This window comes from Chinchilla lanigera, unplaced genomic scaffold, assembly GCF_000276665.1.
Source record: "Chinchilla lanigera isolate Chin_1 unplaced genomic scaffold, ChiLan1.0 scaffold00010, whole genome shotgun sequence".
NCBI classification, from domain to species: domain Eukaryota; kingdom Metazoa; phylum Chordata; class Mammalia; order Rodentia; family Chinchillidae; genus Chinchilla; species Chinchilla lanigera.
The window spans coordinates 9,181,026-9,202,126 of NW_004955411.1; positions in this window are offsets into that span (position 1 = coordinate 9,181,026).

Sequence of the window (21,101 nt, forward strand, 5' to 3'; positions counted from 1 at the left end):
CAATAATTTAAAAATAAAAATAAAGGTGAGTGGTTAGAAAATAGGGAGATAGACTCTTTGGACATGGGAAGTAGATCTGAGAAAGGAAGAAGAGAGGAGTATGGGATGAGAAAGAGCAAGAAAAACTATCATGATGTAATATGTATATACATCAGCTCCCAAAAATGTATCTAATTATTATGTCTACAAGTATAAGCTAATAAAAAATTAAACAAAGAAAAAACAGAACTCTGAAGTAGGTATTGAGAAAAATTATAACCTGAGTTCAAACAGATATTTTTAATCAATTCAAGATTAAAGGCCTTTACTTCTTTGATGTTTTGTATTTCCTTTTATAGGACAATCTTGGACCCTGAAAGATATTAGTAAATATATTCTACCTTCTATAAATTCTCCCCATTTATCTTAGTTTTGAAGGTCATGTATTATTTACCTTATCAAACTATTTAACATTGTCTATTTCCTAGTATTTTTATGTAAAGGATCAGTGTTAAATTTTGGCCAAGGTATTTTTCTTCATCTGTGGAGATAAACATACAATTTTTCTTAAAGTATTATAATTTATGGTTTATAATGTTAATGGATTTCCTTTTACCAATTATGTATCTTGAAATAAGTTTGCTTTTTTTGATCAGGTAAGAGAGGCTTCATTTTCTCTTTTAACTCCATATTAAGAGAAATCATTTAAATTCAGTTAATCTGTTGTTGATCCCACTCTTCACACCGTCCTGTTGGTTAGTTATCAACCCTCTTAAAAGAGAGCAGAGTCATAAAATAGGAACAGAGCAAACAGGACAAATTTGGAAGCAGGTTAAAAGTAAAACTGCAATGGCCCTCCAGAATCCAGCTGTCTGACAGCTTTTGGGAAAGGTGAACTTTGTGATAATTGTGTTACATTCTTGTAAGAGTCCCTAAAATGAGGTAATGGCTATGATGGAAACATAAAAATGTACTAAACTCAAAGGTGAGACCCAGTTCAGTGCAGACATTGTCTCTGGTTCCTGGTTAGAGACTGTCCCTCAGCTGGCTCAATAAAGCTTTGTTCATTCCAGCCTTTTTGGTTTTCTTTTGAGTGCCTTTCTTGTTGAAATTGCTTGTGGTAGCATGTAAGTATGTTGTTGAGTTTCTTTCACTTCTTTTCATTTATCATTTCTTTTATTTTAAAGAGAGTAGTAAATGAGAAACAAATAAAGAAGTGGAACAGTAGCAGCATACCAGTATCACAAACATGAACAAACCAAAGCAAGAACATTCAAAGTGATACAGAATCTCAAAACAAAATAATATAAATCAACAGTAGTTGTTACATTACCTACCATTATCCTTATCTACATTGCAAAAATTACCAGATGTAAGAATGAAAGATTGTTCAAACCATTATAGGGAATAAGAAAATAATTCTTTGATAAAACAGTAGAGATAATACAGAGTTTCATGAGACAAGATGGTAGGAGTATCATTTCTTATTGCTACTCAAAAAATGATGTTAGTCTTCAATTTAATTCTTGAACTACCTCTGTCTGAATTATTTATCAGTATTAAATTAGCTTTACAAAAATGATTTAAAGATTTGAATTTTCCTTCATTTCTAATTCTTTAAAAATTTTCATGAAACAATGAGCGCTTTGAAATTTATTAGTATTTTTCTCTGAAACAATCCAAGCCTAGTACATTTCATTGGATCAGATGCAATAGTTTGCCAAATCTGGTTCAGACCAGTTTGCAAGAGCAGACTGGGAAGTTTTAAGGAAATTACATGCGCTTGTTATTGAAAATATCTACTAATCAAAGAGGGTTTCAATAAATGGAAAGGCTTTCTTTGCTCCTGGATAGAAAGAAACAACATTGTGAAAATCGCCATACTACAAAAATTTTTGTAAAGATTCAATGCAATTCCCATTAAAATACTATTAGTGTACCTCATAGATCTCAAGAAAACATTCCTTAAATTCATCTGGAACCAAAAGAGACCCAGAATAGCAAAAGCAATCCTGGGCAACAAAGACAAGTTCATTACAATTCCTGACCTGAAATTATACTACAAAGCTACTGTAATAAAATCAACATGGTACTGGCTAAAAAATAGACCAGAAGATCAGTGGAACAGATTGGAGGGCATAGAAACAACCACAAACACACTCAGCCACCTAATCTTTGATAAAGGGGCCAAATAAATGCACTGGAAGAAAGATAGCCTCTTTAATATATGGTACTGGAAAAATTGTCTTGCCACCTGCCAAAGACTGAAAATAGACCCAAGTCTATCACCATGAACCACAGTCAAGTCAAACTGGTTCACAGATCTCAATATTAAACCAGAAACACTAAATCTATTGGAAGAGAAAGTAGGTAAAAACCTTGAAGACATAGGGGTAGGCAGAGAGTTCATGAATGAAAAACAAATTGCACGTGAAACACTTCAAAGAATCAACAACTGTAATCTCATCCTGCACATCTAAAGAAATCACCAGCAGAGTAAAAAGAAAACCTACAAATTGGGAAAAAATTTTAGCTCACTGTCCCTCAGACAAAGGTCTTCTATCTAGAACATATAAAGAATTAAAAAACATCAGCCCCTCAAATTCAAAGTCTCAATCCAAAAATGGACATCTGATATGAACACACATCTCTCAGATAAAGAAATACAAATGATAAATAAATACATGAGAAAATGTTCAACATCATTTGTCATTCAAGCAATGCAAATTAAAACAACATTGAGATTTCATTTCACCCCAGTAAGAATGGCTACCATTAAGAAATCAACCAATAAATAATGCTGGTGAGGCTGTGGAGAAATAGGAACCCTTCTCCACTGCTGGTGGAAATGCAGACTGGTGAAACCACTGTGGAAATCAGTTTGGAGATTCCTCAGAAAGCTAGGTCTAGAGGTCCCATTCAACCCAGCTATTCCCCTTGGGTAATTTCCCAGAAGATCTGAAAGCATCATATCACAGCGATATATGTGCAACCATGTTTATAGCAGTGCAATTTGTAATTGCTCAATTGTGGAAGCAACCCAAATGTCCATCCACTGATGAATAGATAAAAAAATTGTGGTACTTTTATATGATGGAATATTACTCAGGTATAAAGAAAGATAAACTCAAGACTTTTACAGGTAAATGGTTACAACTAGAGACCATACTCATAAGTGAAAGAAACCAGCCCTCCATGTGTAATCAACGTATTGTCTCACTAATGTAAGAATCTGAAAAAGTTAATAAAAATTAGGAGGTATGATAGATATTGTGAAACAAAAGGAAACTGTTCAAAAGTAAAAAGCAACTAGGGTGAGGGAAAAGAGAAGGGAAAAAAGGGGAAATTATGTATATATGTATGTACAGGACAGTTAACATAGTTCTACTACTGACTTCTATCGCTTTACTGAAAGGAACAATTAATAATTACATATTCATCAATCTTGCATGCCTCTATTTATTTTCCTGAGAAACCACTTTGATGATATCAATAGGTAATACAACAACCATTGTTAATTTCCTACCACTTTGTCTGTGATTCAGTACTGCTTGTATTGTTCTTATGCTATTTTGTAAGTGGATGTCTGTTTGTTATATGTTTTCCTTCTTTTATTTCTAAAATCAATTTTAAAAAGAAAATATCTACTACTAATATAGAAACAACCAATATTTTAATCCTTCCAAATATACAATAAAATAAAAGGATCATTTTCAGGAGCGTAATGAGCAGTGACTTGGACCATCACTCGCAGAAGTGCCCTTGCTCCCTGTTCCGTTTTGTTGTGTTTTCCTCTAACTTCTCTACATTACCATTAATAGGCACGGTTTGAGTGCAATTATTATATTATTTTTATTTAGTATAATGATTTTGAAGTCTAGCCCTGTCATTATATGTACAATTAATTAATAGTTATTTACTTCTGCCCATTTGTCCGTTGTGTAGCTATGCCACAGTATGTTTACCTACAGAAATCATCACTTATTAGTTATTTGGATTGTTGCTAATTTAGGGCCATTACTTAGAAAATTGCTGTGGACATATATGTAGCACTCTTTTTATGGTTATATACATTTTTCCTTGAGTACATGTATAGGAGTTGAATTTCTGGGTCATAGAGTAGATATACTTTTAAGTAACCATTTATTTCTAAAGTTGTATATAATTTTATTTTAATCAGCAAGGTATGAGAGTTTCCATTCTTCACAATATTTCTAACATTTTGTATGGTCTATCCATTTAATGTTAAGCACTTTATAGCTATATAGTTATATCCAAGTATGATTTAACTTATATTCTGCTAAGTATCTTCTCATTTGCTTATTTGGTATCTTTATCCATTCTGTACTGAAAGGTGTATTTATATAGTTTATGCATTTTAGTTTACCCATTGGGGTGTTTGTTTTGTTATAGTATTTGAGAGATTTTTTATATAATAATCAGAACACAGGTTTTATCAGATATACACTGTACAAAACTTACATCATATGGTTTTCTTTCATTATTGCTATAGCTCAATTAAAATACTTTTAAATATTTATGGAGTCAAATTGATCAATATTTTTCTTTTGTAGGTTAATTTTACTATTATGTTTAAGTAATTCTGCCTAACATCAAATCAAATTTTTGTAGTTTTAGCTTTACATATCGATTTATGGTCATTTTGAATTAATTTGGGAGGATGGAAAATGTACAAGTCTATGATTTTTTTGTGTGAACATCCAAATTTACCATTTACAATTGTTGAAAGGAGTATTCTCTCTCCATTGATTTGGAGTTGTACCATTGCTCATAAGTCAAATGTCAACATGTATCAGTACACATTTCTGCACTTTCTATGTTGTTAAACTATTTGTCCATATTTATGCCAACACACACTTCCTTGATTACTATTATCTCTTTATCTTTGTTCTTCTTTCAAGGTTGTTTTAGTATCCTAGGTGGTTTGCATTTCTATATACATTTTAGACATTGTGTTTTGATTCCTACAGAAATGCCCACTTAAATGGTAACCTCAGTTGTCTTAAATTTCAGGAATAATTTGGGAAGAATTAATATTTTAATGGTAATAGGATCTTTAGCTTTCAAGTGCAGTATATCTCTCTGTTTACATACCTTTCTTAGTGATTTCTGTTAATGCAATTAGATTTTCAATTTGAATGTTTCCTGGTTTTATTGGCCATATTTTTCTTTAATCATTTCACATTTTAATATTATTTCAAATGGTATTGTTTTATTTATTTCAACTTTTGGGTTGTTAGTTGTTGCATATGACAAAACAGATTTGTGGGTTCTTTGGGGGTACAGTGGTAACTCAATCCACAAACCCAATTTTCTCCACGATTCTGGTTGCAAACGGAACTAGATGAGAACAAACTCAAATTCTCCATAAGGTCTACATTGAGCGAAATTGTTAAATCTGATGTGGTCCTTATCCAATTTTTTTTATGATCAGAATCATGGAAAGACTCACGTTCTAAACCAAGGTACAACTCTATCTATTTATACACGTATACAGTCATATCTCTACAATTTTACTAGATATTCTTAGAAGTTCTCAGTAATTTCTTTCAGTGAAGACACTGCATTTTTTACATAGATGAGCAAGTAGTCTGTGAATATAAACATTTTGCCTTGTCTACTATCTCTTTGTGGGTCTCTGTCTCTCTTCTCTCTTCTCTCCTTCCCTTCCATGCTTTCTTCCCCTCTTCTTCTGTCCTCCTCTCCATACTTAAGTGTCTCTTATAAGCTCCAGGATTATTTTGCATAAAAATAGTATGAAAAGATAGTGTGGTGGATTGACAACTGGTGGTCAACTTACAACATCCAGATGAATTGAATCAGCAAGGTGATGGCTGTGGGAGGCCCCTCTGAGGATTGTTGCCAGCAGCATAACAGGAAGAACAGAAGTTATGAGGCTCTTGGGAGCTGTTAGAAACTATAAGGAGCTGTTGTCACTGAAAATGGCTCAGTTCACTTTGGGGGAGCTCTGGTCTTTACTTTGAGCATTGCTTTCAAGTTCCAGAGGGGAAGACAGGGCATTGCTCAGTCTCCTGCAGAAGCTTGTCACTTTGGCTTTCCTGATGGGAGCTCAGGACCTCACTGTTGCTGAGGATGGCTGTGAAACTTTTGCAGGGAGCTCTGGTTCTTACTTTGAGCTTTTCCTCCTGGCTCCAGTGCAGATTCCTCAGCCTGCTAGCACAGATCCTTCATGCCATTGGCACAGACTTTCTAGCTTCCAGCACTGACCTTTGGGCCTTCCCAGTACAGATCCATGAAATAGGCCTGCATGAGACATTGTCATGGGTTCTAGGCCTCCCGCTGGGCTCATGGAAGGCATCATTATGGGCTCTAGAGCTTTAGCTGAACTCATGCAGAACATTGCCATGGGATCTAGGCCATCAGCTGGATACTTTAGTGTGTGGACAGATTTTCTGCACTCTCTTGTATATGATTTGTATATAATTCTTTGGGTGACTATTATAAATCTTGTAAACTATGTTTCCTTTACTATATTGTTCCCTTTTTCAAAAAAACCTAAACTACAACAGATAGCTTTGTGCTGTTATTTTTTAAGATAAAAAGATATTTTTTCTTCACTAAATGTAATGGGAGCCCTATGCTTTTCATAAGTAGATTTTTTGAGGTAGAGGAAATTCTGTACTAACAGTTTGCTGATGGCTTGATTAAGAATGAATATTAGATTTTTCCAAATGCTTCTTCTGTATCTGTAAGATTATGTATATTGCTATTCTTTCAAACTATAATAATGTCTGAAATTACATTGATTTTCAAATATTACAACAGCTTGTATTCCTTGCATAAGATCAACTTGTCCATTACATGCCATATTTTATATTTTATATAATTTCAATAAAACTCTGTTAAAAATATTTGCATCTTTTTTCATGAAGGATGTTGATCCATAACTTCATTTCAATGGCTTTTTACTACCTTTGTTCACAAGTAATATTGATGTCTTTGTGAAATGTGAAAGCATGAAAGGTCTTTGTGAATGTGAAGGCATTATTTATTCAAATTTCCTATAATATTCTGTAAAATTAGTAAAAGTGTCCTTAAATTTTTATAGAGTTTAACATGTTTTCTTTCTGAAAAGATATATGCGTATACATGCATATTAATTTTTAAATTGTTAGATTTATTTGTACCATTTTCATATATTCATATGACATGTTTTCCTCATAATTATCTCCCCCATTTTGTTCCTTACACCATTTTCCCCTTCTCCTCATTTCCTTCTTGTCGAATAGTTCTACTCTGATGTACTAGAGCTACATGCAGCAGAAAAAAAGTTGATTACATATTTAGATCCACATTCTTACATTCCACATATTAGGGGAAATACATCATCTGTGTTTCTATGTCTGGTTTTATTTACTTGATGAGCTAGAGTTTTATTGATTTTCTTGCAAATGTCATGATTTTCTTCCTTGTGGCTGATTACTTCTTTGTGTAAATATATTTCATTTTCTTATTCATTCATTCAAAAATAGGCATGTTAGACAGATTCCATATCTTAGTTATTTTGAATTGGCCAACACTATATATGTGCATTTACATTTCTCTATGGTATGATTACTTTGATTTCTTCAGGTATATGCTAAGGTATGAGATTTCTCTATCATATGGTGACTCCATGTTGAATTTTTGAGGAAACTTCTTATTGATTTGCATATTTTCACTCCAATCAAGGATATAGGAACATATTTTGCCCCTTGTCCTTATCAGAATTTATTGTTTCTTATAGTTTTGATAGGAGCCATTCTAACTAGGGATGGAATCTCACTGTAGTTTTGATATACATTTCCCTCATAGCTACAGGTGTTATGATATTACTTATAGAACTAATGTTCATATTTCTTCTTCAGGGAAATATCTGCTGAGTCCACTTGTTTATTTTTATTCAACTGTTTGTTCTTTTGGAATTAATTTTTTCAGTTCTTCATATATGCTAGATGTTAATCCTTTGTCAGTGAGTAGCTAGTAACCATATACTCCAATGAGCATACTATCTCTTCATTTTATTAGCAGTTTTCTTTGTTGTGGAAAAGCTTTTTTAACTTGGTGCAGTCACATTTATTAATTCTTGATATTATACCCAAAGTTAATAGGAGTCCAATTTAGGAAGTTATTGCCCTTGCAATAAAAGTTTTCTCCTGTATTTTCTTGTAGTAGTTTATACTTAATGGTCTTATATTTAGGTTTTTGATCATTTTTAAGTTGACTTTGCTACAGAGACAGGGATGCAGAGACAGAGATACAGAGACAGCGAGAGAGGCATGGACAGAGACACGGAGAGATAGAGACAGACAGAGACAGACAGAGATCTAGTTAGCCTTTTACATAAAGGTCTGAAGTTTTCCCCACACAATTTGTTAAACAAGCCATCTTTTGTCTAACATATTGTCTTCTTTGTCAAGAAGGTATAGCTTTAGGATTTTATTTCCGTGTCATCTTTTTTATTTCATGAACTATGTGTCTGTTATACTTTGTGTTTGCATGTCCTTCCAAAGCCTCATGTGGTCATGGAAGATGAGCTTTTCAGATGCGGCTGAATCTGGAGTGTGTAATTGGTTCACTATCTAGTGCTAGGGTTAAGGGTGTGAGTGCTACACTAGCCCTAGGGTGGGTAGCCTGAATAGAAACATAAGAGAGTAAAAGAGGCTTGCTCCTCCTCTTTTGCTCTTGTTGTTTCTGACGTCTTTTGCTGCCATGAACTGTTGCCCTTTTGCCCTGTGCCATCCTGTCTCGGAGCCAGCTGATTATGGAGTGAAATCTCTAAAAACTTGAGTAAAATGAACCTTTCCCCTTTTAATTTTGGGTGTCAGGTATTTTGTTTCAGCAATGAGGGAAAAGTAACTAAGATGGTGTCCCTTTCTTGAGTTTCTGTTTTTTTTTTTTTTCTTTTCCTTTTGATTTTATGTTTTAAATAATTTTGTTAATATATAGTTGTCATACATACTGATCATGAGGATTTGTACGTAACGTATTTCAATTCTTTTTACCGATTCTCCTCCCGCTCTTTTACCCCTCCTCCTCTCCCCATTTATAAAAGTCTTGTTTCCACTTTTTTCCTTCCGTTCTCTTTCTTTCTGTGGTACCATGCTGTTGGTTTTACTTTAGCTTTGTCGTATAACTGGAAAAATTAACTATTGTGACACTTCCAGCATTGCTCATCTTGTGCAGTTTCTCGTTGGTTCCTCTGGGTCTTTTCTGATTCCATATAAATTCCAGGATTGCTTTTTATAACTATGGGAGGAGCACGGTTAGTATTTTAACAGGACTTGCATTAAATCTGTGGATCATTTTTGGTAGAACAATGGTTTTAGCATTAGTTTGCTGATTCATGAACTATGGAAAGCCTCTCCACTTTCTAATGTCTTGACTTTCACTGCCAAATTCTTTAACCTCTTTGATTAAATTGATTCCCAGGTATTTAATTATTTGAAGTGATTCTGAATAGAATAGCTGTCATGATTTCTTTCCTGTATGCTCATTATTGATGTACATAAACATTTAATTTTTTTTTGTGTGTGTGTGATTTTGTATACTGCCGCTTTGCTAAGATTGCGTATCGGATCTAAATTCTTTTAGTGGAGTTTTTTTCATCTTCTGTTCAAGGAATCATCACCTCCAAAAGCATAAACTGACTTCTTTTCTTGTCATCTCATTTTTATTTATTTTTCTTCCCTCATTGCCATGGTTAAACTTTGAACTACTATGCTGAGGAGGAGTGGGAAGAATGAGCATGCTTATTTCACTTCTGATTTGAAAGGAAATGTTGCAGCTCTTTTTGCATTTAGTATGATATTGGCTGTGCATTTGTATCTGTGTGATTTTTTTTTTTTCTGGTACCAGGAATTGAACTCATGACCTTGCACTTGCCAGGCAGGCGCTGTGCCACTGAGCTAAATCCCCAGCCCCTTGGCTGTGCATTTGTGATAATGGTTTTTCTCCCTTGAGGCAAGATTCTTCTACACCTAGCTATGACAGGATTTTTTAATGATGAAAGTACATTGGATTCTACCAAAGTCTTTATTTCATCTGTTGGGATCATTGTGTGAATTTTATCTATGATTCTATTTGTGGGGTATATTACAATTATTGATTTGCATATGTTAAACCCTCCTTGCACCCCTGATATGAAATCAACTTTGTCATGGCCTGTTGTTATTTAAGTGTGTTGTTGAATTCTGTTTTCAAGAATCTTACTGAGGAATTTTGTACCTGTGTTCATCAAGGTTGCCAGTCTATAGTCGTCTTTTTTTATTGTCTTCATTCAGTTTTGGTACAAGAGTGATGCTGGTTTCATAGATGAATTTGAAGTTCTATGTCACGGAAAATTTTTGGAAGCCTTGCTGTTCATTCTTATGTTAAAGTCTGTTAACATTTAGCAGTAAATCCAATAGGGCCCTTGCTTTTCTTAGTTGATAGAGTTTTTGTAACTGGATCAACTTCATTGTTTGTTATTGATATATTTAAGTATTTTATATCTTTTTGGTTCAATCTGGTAGGTAATATTCTTCTAGAAATTAACCTATTTTTCTAGATGCTCCAATTTATAGGAAAATACATTTTTAGAAATAATTCCACATAGTCCTTAGATTTCAGTGACTTTTTTGAAATTTTGGATTTTTCTTCTCTAATATCATTAAATTTGGCTGGCTAATCTCTTCTGCTACATTTGGCTAAGCATTGATGTATTTTATCTTTTCAAGGAACTGACACTTTAATTCACTGAACTTTGTATATTTTTTTCTTTCAATGTCATGATCTTTGTTTTCTTAGGAACTTGAGATGCATCATTAGGTTATTTATTTCAGATTACTATGTTTTCTAAGTTTTGCACTCACAGTAAATTTCTTTCTTAGAATTTCTTTGTGCGACAGTCTGATTTGTTTTGTTTCCCTTATCAGTTCAGACTAAATCTTTAAAATTTTACCTTCATTTCTTCCATGACCTATTGATTAAGAATATATTTTTCAGTATCCATGTCTTTGTATAATTTCTGTGATTTCCTTTTCTACTTATTACTACTTTCATTCCATTGTGATCAGATAAAAAGCATAAAATGCTTTCAGTTCTTTTGTATTTATCAATACTTATGGCTTAATTTATTGTCTACTTTGGAGACTATTCTGCGGGTTATTGCAAAGAATGTTTTTTCTACTGTTGTAATGTCATTTACAGATGTCTGTTAAATCATTTGATCTATTACATACTTTATTCTGATATTTCTTTATTGAATTTTAGTCTGATTAACTCTTTATATGTGACAGTAGGGCACTGAAGTATTCTAGGGGCTGGGGATTTAGCTCAGCGGCACAGCGCCTGGCTGGCAAGCATGAGGTCGTGAGTTTGATTCCCTGTACCAGGAAAAAACAACAACAACAAAAAGACTGAAGTATTCTAATACGACTATATCAGGACCTATCTCTTCTTTTATTTCAAGTTGTGTTTGTTTTATATATTGATTTTGCCGATATTTTGTGTGATATACTTACAATTGTTATCGTTTCTTTTTTTTTTTTTTTTGGTTTTTTTCTCCGGTATCAGGAACCGAACTCACGACCTTGCGCTTGCCAGGCAGGTGCTTTTGCCACTGAGCTAAATCCCCAGCCCCTGTTATCGTATCTTGAAGAATTGTTCCCTTTCCTGAAACGTAGTGATTTGTCTCTTCTAACCCATTTTGGTAGGAAATCAGGTTCTTCAGAAATGGAATAGCTATTCCTGTTTGCTGTTGGACTCGAGCTACTTCTAGTATCACTTTCCATCCTTTCATTTGCACTGTGTTTACATCTTTGCAGGTGAGATGTAATTCTGGCAGATAACACATACATGGGTCTTGTTTGTTTTATCCAATCGTCAACTTTTGTGTCTTTTACTGTGAGAATGAAGCACATTTAGGGTAACTATTACTATTCAAAGGTATATATAATTCATGTCATTTCACTGTTTCTCTACTATTTTGTTCATTTTTGTTTCTTTCCTTTTTCTACTTTCTAATGAGATTTATTCTTTCCCTTGGTTTTGTGGTTGTTGTTTTTTTCATGTTTAGGACTGCCTGAAGTATATTCTGCAATGCTAAACTGTCATGAATTTCTTTAGGTCATAATTGTCATGCAATGTTTTTATTTTTCCTTAAGCTTTGAAAGATAGTCTTATATTTACACTTTCCCCTTGAAACACCCTTCATCCAGGTGGCTAACCCCAGCACCCAGAGCAGGCTGAGTGGAAATTTTCAGACAGACATACCCACAACCCAAGACACAACACAAAGTGAAACCACTGGCTAAGACTATCACATAGCTTTGGAAGAAGCATTCTTTTCAATGGCAAACCTCAACATAGAAATGCAATATAATGAAGAAATAAGGCAACAAAGTTGCTTTCAAAAATTCTTAACTCTCAAAGAGCTGATCTGAAAGATGCTGAAGTAAACAGAATCCCAGACAAAAAATTTGTAAAACTGATATTAAAGTGATCAAAAGCAACAAGAGTCAAATAAGCAGAGAAATTAATTAATGATGAAAACAAAAGATATGGAACAATATCTCAGTAAAAAGAGGTTCTAAGAGAATGAAACAGAAATATAGGAAATAAAAACAACAGTAAGTCCAATACTCAATGGAAAGTCTTGCAAATAGGCAAGATGACTCATAAGAAAGACTATCAGGACTTGAAGACAAAGTAGACAGAATACAGCTTCAGGCACTTGTGCCATGCTCTGTCTAAGGTCTCTATAGCTTTCTCTGCCCACCCTTCTCTCTTCATTTCTGGGTTTGGTTTGGTTTGTTTGTTTGTTTGTTTTGCTCTCAGCTATGTAACTGTTCATCCAAATGGTCTCCAGGCTGCAGTGCTAGTGAAGACCAGGGTCAGGAGGGGAATAGGCCCATCAGCCACTATGCATGTGGAAGGATTGTTCTTTATCTGCAAGGCTCACAGGTGGCAGCTGATGTGACCTGTTGCTTCTCTCTTAAGCTCATACTTTCTATTTTGCCAATGTTTTGAAGATACTTTGTCCATGCAGAATTACTTTTTCAATAGCAGTGTCAGTCCATTGCTTTGCTTGTGAGTTACTCTTGGCTGACAGAGTCAGGTTGCTCCCATCCAGGAGTCTGGGTTATTACTTCTCCTGGTGCTCTTTTTCAGTTATGCATGCCTGTGTTTTTGTTGTTGTTTTTATTCTTCTATTACCACGTTCATGTTCCCAGGGTTCTTTCTTTTCCTTTTTTTTTTTTAAATACAGTTTCTTCCAACCCCAACTCCTGCGAGTTGCATAGTCATGTGAAGCTTGCTTCTATTTCACCATCTTACTCAGAGGAGTGAGAAAGGTTTCAATGTAAATTTGCTGTATTTAATCGATAAGAGTACCCACATCAAGTACTGCTTATTAAGTTTTCTTTTACAGTTGGGTGTTATTTTAAGGAATTTTTTCTATTTCAAGTCATTTCAGGATATTTTTACTATTGTCTAACCTTAAATATCATCTTTTGGTATTATAATTTTGTGAAAGAATTCTTTTAATTTATTTTCTAGTCTACCTTGTTTATTTTGGAATTGTCCATCTCATCCTTTCCTTTTCCTATATGATTACTCATGTCATGTATTTATCTTTATGTTCCTTCAATTGACAGAATTTGTTTCTTTCCTCCTTACATCTGTGATATGCTTTTTCAAATCTGATTTTACTCTAGTCATTTCATTCTTAATCTTTTTCTGCTTCTTACTTATTCTCTTCTTTCATATCATAAGTAATTGTCTTAACGGCTCCACATCCTTTGAAACTTTATATTATAGTTTTCCTTTGTTTTGCAGAAATGTCTTGCTGATAAATTTTGATCAATTATATGCATAATCTTTTATTGTAATACTGTTTCTCTATGGTAATAACTTCACAGATGATAAAATTGCAACCCCATATTGTTCCTACTTAACAATTATTTTCTGTTTGTTCTTAGGAAAGAGATGGGGTAGTACAGTCATTCTAGATGCATCGTTCAGCAGTTTCTCTTCTGCTGTTAGATCAAGCTTTCTGAATGTGACCTATATTGATTCCCTCTCCTACTTTCGTGTGGACCTTATTTTCAGTCATTCCTAATGTCTCCTGTACCAGTTCAGAATCAATTTTGGAATCCCCTCAGTGGTGCTTTGTCCTGAATGGAGCTTTGATTCTCAACCAGTGTACATTTGGTTCAGCTACTCTGAGTTTCCTGCTGTATCTTTGTACGCTTACATTGGACACTTCAGTGCCTCCTCCCAATTGTATTATTTTCCTATGGTTTTACTGCACTTTCCACACTGAGTAGTCTTCTGTACAGGAGTGAGTACCTGATGGTAATGTCTGGGTCTTCTGATTTTCAAGGATGATGAAAGTGCCTTTGTTATCTTTCCTTCTTGTCCTGTTTCCTTGAACTGTTACTAACACACATAGCTGCTGAAAATTTGACTCCTACAGGGAGATCTCTTTTTATTCTACTTGTAGTACAGAAGTTTGGAGGTTTGTATATTTTTATCTTAATTGCTACTCTGTTTTTATGGATTAAATCAGAGAAATTAAAAGATTCTGCCACTGTTGGCTTCTCACTTCATTTTGCGTATAAATACACTGAGCAACAGATTTTTGGTATTCTTAATTATGGGAGGAGCAACACAAAAGGCTATAATCTTGGATGTACACACTTGTGGGAAAAAGAGGACAACAAGCTATGGAATTAAATGAATAGTAGTCTTTCAGGTACCAGTCACTGCTTCAAGGTGGTGGGAAAATGTCAAAAGAACAAAGAAGCCAATTAGAAGTAATTCTGGATAGGATGCCAGGAATGGCCTCTCTCATGCTGGTATACCGGGCAAGTAGGAATGAAGAAAAATGTAAAGACAAAATCATAACAGTCGTAGGGAAGGTCCAAAATAAAATCTGTGAGGTATGACCGTGTTTATCAGGAAGAAGTCTGCTGTGCCTTATGAACTGGATTCATGTAAACCAGGGTCTAGAATATTGATTATTTCAGGAGATAATGACCATGAGTTTCTAACTATCTTGAGTAGAGGGCTAGGCCTTGGGTTGGTGATATTCAATTAAAACATTATTCCTAGAAAACCCTAGCCATGCAGCCAGCCAAATATCTGAAAATACTTTCTTCCTTGAGTCCGTTTTAAAAGTAACAATAGAGCAGCAACAATACTTTGTGATCTGTACATATAGGCATGTTGCCATGCTGCAAATTATCAAGTTGTTGTATGCTAGAAATTACTGGGGAGGAAATATTGGCTCACCATAGTAAAAGTAGCCTAGGTCCAAAGTTAGAGAAGGATACATCCTTTACAGATTAAAACTTGGCTCTGATCTCTTCTGAGTTTCCTTGGACATCTTGTATTTACTATCGCATGCCACAATATTTAATGCTAATTTTATCAAGATGAAGAGTATTTTTCAAACTCGGAACAGGGGCAAAATGTGTATTTGGACACAATTGCATTTAGAAGTATTTTGTGCATATGGCCTAACTTTTCCACTGATAACACAAACAACTTCCATTCAAGTATACTTTTGCGGTTGTTCTGGTAGGGTCTTTCTCAGAAAAAAAAATGTATCATCAAGTTTCAAAAAAATAAATAATCTGAGTAAATAATTTCTTTCTTAGTTCGTCTATGAAGAAAAAATAGGCTGTCATAGTTGGCAAACCTCTATTGGTTTATCATTCATGAAATTTTTCCCTCGAAATATGATGACAGATGGAATTAAACATATCCACTCAATGGAAATCTTGTTTTACAACAAGTTTAAAATCTCCTATAAGAATAATTAATGTAATTGTATATATAAATTTATAATGCTATATTTTACCTTTGATGTACTATACTTACATGTTAATTTAAATTGTTATATTCAGATGTGTTTTTGAAAAATTTACTTTCTGAATTAAGCACTTAAAGAGAAAAAATATAAAGACTAATATATTTTATCTATCTATAAAGGCCAAAGAGATTAAATAGGAACAGATTTAAGAACTCATGAACCGAATGAGAAACGTTATTTTTCAACTTGCAAAAACATAATCTTTTTGCCAAAAGAATAGTAGGTAAAACTTGATTTATAGTATTATAGTATTTTGAGCTTGCTACATTGAATAGAAACTCTCTTTCTCGCTCTCTCATACTCACATACACACTGTCTCTCTCTGATCATAGTTTATAATATGCAAACTACATTGGGCTTAGAGAATGGAAAAAGTTCAAGGATACTGGAGGATACTTATGTGAAATGTCCCCACTAAAATAATTTACATTTTAATTAAGTTTTTATGAATTCCACCACAATTTTGGCAGGAATAAATCAGAATGGATACAACAAACCTTTATTTTGTTAATAGTTTAGCACTTGAAGCCATTTTCAAAAGATTGCTTGAGGGACATCCCTTAAATGACTGAAAATTCAGTTGATCTGTGCAGTAATCCAAAGCCATAAATATCTTGAAACCTTGGTATATTTGATGATTTCCTACTCAAAATACTTTAATTATATATCAAAATTACATTTGTGGTTCTGAGTTCTGGAAAATTTGCACAGAGCTAATCCCATGCCTCCCTTCATTTTCACTCCCTTTCTCCCTATCTATTTGTACTTCCAGAGGAACTTCTTGTTCCCATCAAATGAGTCAGACCAGATGGGAACAGTAATTTATTTTTAATGACTGTGTGTCAATCCAAAAATGAAGGGGTTCTGTCATTTTGGATAGAGTATTGCCTAGTAGCTTAGTGTTTTGGCAAGGAGACCTCTGCCCTCTGATACTTCTACTACCTAATTTCTATTCCTAAATTATTTTATTAGGGAACATTGTCTTTCATTTTACTATTAAAAGTAAATTCTAAAATCCAAATCTCCTTGGAATGGTTAACATATCTAAGTTTGCTTGATCAACATGACAGACAACCAAAATAACCAATGTTGCTTTAACCTACAGCTTCTATGTTTTTGTTTGTCTCTTTTTTTTTTTTTGTAGTTTCTTCTTTTAGTTTTTAGGTTCATGACTACACATTTGTATTACACAATGATTACATTTATCATGGAGTGACTGGCACTTGTACATAACACATCTTAATTCTTTTTATGGCCCTTTCTCCCATCTGTCAGTCACCTACACATTTGCAAAAGATCTATCTTCCTATTATCTATCTTTTATTTTGTTATGTAATTTGGTTATACTTTGGGATTCACTCAGAAAGTAACAGATACGGTAAGGATGCTAAATAATCATGATTTAGCTAAGCATTCACTCAGAATGGCCTGTGGGACTCAGAAGAAGTAAAGTCTATCTACTGTGCAAATAATTAGACAATGTTCAAAAGATTATCATCCCATCCACATTAATGAAGTCTTCTGGAAAAAAAGAGTTGGACAGGGAGCTGGAAATTCTTACTTCAGATCCAGTGCCTTTCTTCCCTTACCTAAATATTTTACCCCTTTACACAACTTTCCATGTTCCTTCCCGATAGACCTAGTCTCAATTCCAAACTTCAGGCCTACAGGAAGTAGAACAAAAGTTAGCATTGGAAACTGCATGAAACTTGTTGCTTATCAAACTTATGAGACCAACCCAGTGAACAAAATGACAGATGGAGCTTGTCACGCAAGTGTCCCATCTGCCAAATTCAAGGCAGATAAAAAAATGACATTTGCTTACTCCTTGTTTAGGCACGAAGGAGAAAGTGTTACAATTTTTTTTTAATATATGTTCTCCAGCTGCCCCTGTGTTTCTTAGGAAAAATATATTCTTCCAACTGACGTTTGCTGTAACTACATATGAGATATAATCCATGTATAACTTTGCCACTGTTGTGATATATTAATGTCCACAAGACATAGATATGATAATGGAAAGTCTGTATGAAGAAATCATTTTTTAAATAAAAAGCAATTATTTAGACGTTTTAAATGCACAAGAGTGGTTAGAAAAATGTTTCTTTGGAAATATTCTGTAACAGTGAGAGGTGAAACTTGGATTTATTTTGAAAAATTGACTCCAACAGTCTTGTGTAGAGGATATAAAAAAGTCCATCTGGTCACACTGAAAAAAAATTTAATAGTCTAGAAGGGAGTTAGAGAAGAATCGACTTAGGCGCTATCACACTTTGGAAAGACATGGCCTTGATTTGACCTTAAGGCCTTTGGCTTGTCAAGCAGGAAGAATCACAGAAAGAGCCAGACTTGCTTAGACATGGTTCATTTGCAAACAGCTTGACCTTATTGTTTGTGTGAAAGCAGAGAAAAATTGAGGGGCATTCTAATCCGCTTCTGTCAGGATATCTTTCAAAGATCTTTCAGTTTACATTACTGATCCTAAGTGTATGAAAACTGCTGCTGCTGGAATTTTTGAAAGTAAAATCCATATATTTGGGGAAATATGAGAGGGGAGGAACATGTGTGCAATTTTCAAAGTATATTACACTGAACCATAATGAAGTCTCACAGTCTCATGGTTGGTGTAGGAGTTTTTTCTTTTCATTTACTTTTAGTAAGATCATTTGAAGATCTGTCCCATTAATTCATAGAGTGGGTGAAAAGAATCAAAGTAATATGACTACATCTAGTGAAATGTGGTTTGAAAGCCTGAGTAATGAGTTTATATTTTCTTTTAATTATAAAAAGATCTAAAAAAGGAAGCAGCAGGATTGATCACCTCGAATACATATTATTTTCAGTTCTTACCATCACAGCTGTTTATGTCTCATAAGTAGTCAAATTTGGACCATGCAAACAGAAATGGCTCTTGGCCCAAAAGTGCTCATGTATAGATTGGAAAAGGATAAAGAATGGAATGGTAACTCTACCCAAAGAGTGTATACAGCATTCTTAGTGGGGACCAGTCAGCCAATCAGAACACCCTGCCCAAGATTTGTCATTACTCAACAGGGAGGAATGCTGAGTTCCCAAAAGACACAAACCATAAGAAACCAATAAGCAGAAACTCTAAGATACCACGGACTTAAAGGCAGTAGAAGCAATGAGCAAAGCAAAATCACGAAACAGAGAGGCAAGAGCCGGAAGTTGCTAGCAACGAGTGGTATTTTGACAAAATCCATGAATTATGTGATGTAGGTCAAATATTGCAAATTATTAATAATTCTGTATGTTTCAAGCTTTAACAATATTTTATTCAGAAAGCAGTTGTGAAATTTTAGAGGGAAGACAGCTACTACTAATGCTAAGGCACAAGCAGAACAATTGGTACTGGGTTGTGTCTGGTATGTTTATCCAGACCAGAGCAAAGCATGGTATTCTCATTGTCCGTTAGATGTTTCAGGGAGTATCTTTTGCCATGAGACCTGAAAGCCTCTAATGCAGCCATGTGATGTAAACATAGAATCAATAACATTGGCACAGTCCATGTAATCAACAGAGAGCAATCACCCTGGGAAAGAACATGTCACCCTTTGAAGCTGTACTGTGTGGATCTTCTGTATCATAAATGTGTCATAAGTATGTCATGGACACTGCAAGCTTTACAAACCAAGAATTCTCAGAATGGACCATTGATAACTCCTTACATAATCTCTTAGCAGCAAATAATGAGAAGGGGATTATAGGAGGTGATTGATAATTCTCACAAGCAAAGTTATTTAGTTTTAGAAAACTCAGAATCTGGTCAGGCCTATAGGAGGATAATCTATTTTAAACAAATGAACCTCTAAAGTGATAACTTAAAAGTCACAGAAGCAGTAATCCTGACAAGGAACAGGATGGGGCATTGAAAATGTAAGTCAGGGAATAAAGAGAAATACCAGAAATCAGCAAGCATCAGATTCTCTTCCAACATATGAAAGTTATTAACAGTATAGTTCTAAAAGGCTATCTTAGTTTTCTGTGTCAGCTGGAACTAAAAAGATATTTAAATTGAGTTATGAATACTTCACCTGGGGCAGTATACTTCCAGCTGAGTATATGAAATATATTTCCCATCATTCATCACTTTACTAAAAGTGTAATTCAATAACACATTTTAGACTTTTATACAACATTTGCAGTTTCTTTCACAGTATTTGAAATATTCATATTTCTTATTTCTGTTGACTGAGGTGACTGTGCCAGTGTTATTGATTCTACTGGATATTATAATTGATTACAATTTCTTGACTTTTACTTCATCTTCCTTTCAATAAAAGGAGTACGTAGGCTCTTTTCATGAACCAAGGCATTAAAAACTAGCAGGAGTAAAACAAAATAACTAGATTCCAGTTCTGCCACTTTTTATTTGTGAAACTTTAGATAGTATAATTTTATAAGCCCTTCATGTGTAAGGTATCTTATGGTATTTCCATCCAGTGTTTTACTGAGTACATAACAGCTTTGACCCTATTTAGTGCCAAAGCCACTGTGTTCTGTCAGACGCACACGCCGTCACGCCTTCCAATTTGGAAGAACATCTAGGATCTGCTCTAAACCATGGTTCTGAATACACTGCTGCAGTTATGGTGGATTTCCCTATTTCTATTACTCTCCAGTCACTAAGATGTTCTAGATTTTACTGACTCAGCTGCTGGATGTTCTGCTTTGCTCATGTCAGTTTATTTCCTAAGCTCTCTGAGGTTCTGTTCACTACATTCCATGCACCACCTACGAACTCATGAAATTCTATCCCTAAGTCGTCTGAAACCTGGCTTGCATCTGGGGCCCTGGGTGATCAGTTTACTGAGAAGAGTTCAACTGGGTCTATAAGGGATTAAATTAAATTGGAAACATGGAAGTTCTTCACAAACTTTAATTAAATTTGTTTCCAAGTGCATGTTGAGTGCTTATAATTTACAAGCACTGTTCAATTTTCAGCACAAGCATGAAATGATCCATTCTATATTATCAAGAAATATGAAGAACAGGCAAATTAAAACTACATAGCATCAATGAGGAAAATTTATCTATACCCAGTAAAATGAGATCACTGTAAGGCGTGGCTAATTCTGATCCATACATCATAGGGCAACATCAGAGTAACCTTGGGACTGAGTCAGACACCAGCAAATGAGATATCAGCAGGGAGATTGATGTGTGAGGGTGGAAGAGAGGATTATATTCAAAGTATGAAAAACTGTGCTGAGAGAGCAGA